Genomic DNA, 2,746 nt, shown 5'->3' with positions numbered 1-2,746 from the left:
AAAATTGATAAATCATTATAGATTGAAACCCATTGTTTGAGTTTCTCACTCCTACAATTGGTATCAGAACGGATAGCTCTTTTATGTAAATTATTTATCAAACATTATTTTGATACTTGAAGTATCTTATTGTTATTTTGAAAAATTATTTGAAAGCTTAATTGCTAGAGTTTTATGGTAACTTTAGAAAATCATTGTGTTGATAGACCCCCATACTTTGATGTAAATAGAAATTATGATGTATGAAAAAATAGAAAGAAAATATTTATACTTGCTATGGATTTCAATATTTTATATGTTTGTAAGCATGATTTGGCAAATTTGGAATTGAATAGTGAGTTGCTTACGGTTTAATGCCAAAGCTATGAATATCATATATTGTACACTGGATAGACAAATTATGTGAGAAAATTTTACATTTTGAATATGCATATGATATTAAGAATTTTCTAAATAATATGTGTATAGCTTAGAAAATTCTCCTTGTAGTACTAACGATTTATTTGATGTGAAAGAGAATTATAATTCTAAAATTAATGAAAGGTCCATAAAGTAGAAAAAGAAAACGTGATGGATCCTCATTGTGCTTAATGGCTCATTCGGATAACTGACTCGAGAGATGAAAGTAGAAAAATGAGGTAAATCATAGAACCTCTTCTTATGATGAATTATTTGATGCATTCGAACGTATGTAATATGATTTCACAAAAGTCAGCTCTAAATATGTGAAATTATCAAAGAAGTATAAGACATTGTATATTGAGAATAATTTTTTGATAGATGAAAATTCATGTTTAAAGAATAGAGCTAATAACACATTGAAGTATGATTCTTGTTGTGATGTGAAAATTGACTTGAATGATAAAATTACTTTTCTTGAGAAAAAGAATGATGAGCGTTCAAGTCTTTGTCATGTGAATTGAAATTTGAATTGAATTATTTGAGAGATGAAAATGAAAAAAAAATTGAATCTTGTTCATTGAAATTGAAAAATGAAACTGCTAGCTTGAAAGATAAAATTCTTAATTTGGAAAATAACAATTAATCTTTAAAAAAAGATAAATTTTCTCTTGTTGACAAAATTAAATTTCTTGAATGTCATGTGGTGATGAGAAAAATAATCTTTTGCATATGCTTAAAGAGAAACAATTGTTTGTTACAAAAGAGCACGAAATTACAAAAGAGTCTATTAAGAAATTGACTATTTATACACAAAAATTAGATAAAACTGTTGATATGGGTTAACCTTTGAACAATAAAAAGGGAATAGGCTATATGAATAAAAATTGTTCATCTACTTCGAAGAGCACTATTTTTCTTCAAGCCACCCCTACAATGTCTAAAGATGTTTTATCGAATATGCCCAATTTTATTGAACCTAAATTTTTGCCAATGGTGAAAATGTTAAATATATTAATGAAAATTCAAAGTGTGTGCATAAACAATTTTATGCTAGATCGCATGAAAATGTTGAACCTATGTTTGAAAAATCAAAGTTTGTACCCCGTCATTCCCATGTCAAAATTAGTTGTATGCATAGTGGTAAATGTGTGCCCAAACATGGAAATATTAGAAATGTGCACGAAAAATCAAAATTTGTGTCATTTTTGTGTAGCTAAAGGTCATATTAGAGTAAATTGTTTTAAACTGAAAAATGTTCCCAACAAGAATTTACTGAATAAAGATAAGGTGCAAAACAAATTTGTGCAAAAGAAATTCTTGTCTAATATTGTATGTTACTCTTGTGGCAAAGTAGGTCATAAATATCAAACTTGTTATTTGCCAAAAGTGAATGCTAGTAATATTAGAACTAATTTAAATGGGTTCCAAAGTCTTTGCTCATTAACAATGATGGACTCAGTAAATGGGTACCAAAACCTTTTGGTTGAGTTTTGTAGGTGTGATTCAAGAAGAAACTGTTACTTAGAGTTCAATTGGGGAATTAATTCAAAATATGTCGTATTCGTAGTGTTACTAGGATAAGGTACCCAGCCACTACAGACCGTTTAGATTATCACTTAAATATGATCTAACTTCATGTCTATACATACATGTTTAAGTTATAGAAGATGACTCTAGATTTTTAGTTTAATGGATCATTGCTTAAGTTTCATAAAACTAATCGACCATTGAATCAACTAACATATAACTACGAGACTTTTGGGTATACATCAAAAAGTTACACTACTGGATAACGGTTCTTGTCATCCCAAAACTTCGTTTTTACATCGAAACATAATAGGTATAAATTAATTGGAACCAAAATATAATGAGTATTGAAAAATACTTCAAAATTTCTCCCAAATAACACAATCTTACCCAAAAAATCATACCTCGAATAATCATCAGCAAAAGTGATGAAATACTCGTAGACTCCCTTATCTCGCACATTCATCGGACCACAAAGGTCTAGATGCACTAACTCTAGAGGCTCTTTGGCCCTATAAACTTTTCCAGTAAAACGTCTTTTAGTCATCTTGCCTTCAAGGCATGACTCGCACACAAGTAAAGATTTTTTCTCAAATTCGTTTAGAAGTCCATTCTTCACCAACCTCTCAATCTTATTGAGATTGATGTGCCCCAAATGGAGGTGCCAAAGTTGGCCATTTTCTTTAGGATAAATCGTAATTTGTATGTTTTGAGTTATGACAGTTTTAAACATCTCTATGTTATGGAGAGAATTTTTTGCTAACGCCCTTAGCACATACAATTTATTTAACAGTTTAGCTGAACATATTTCAAAACC

Source organism: Benincasa hispida, chromosome 10 (genome assembly GCF_009727055.1).
Source record: "Benincasa hispida cultivar B227 chromosome 10, ASM972705v1, whole genome shotgun sequence".
In the NCBI taxonomy this organism is placed as follows: Eukaryota; Viridiplantae; Streptophyta; class Magnoliopsida; order Cucurbitales; family Cucurbitaceae; genus Benincasa; species Benincasa hispida.
Note: the sequence above shows the minus strand (reverse complement) of the source record.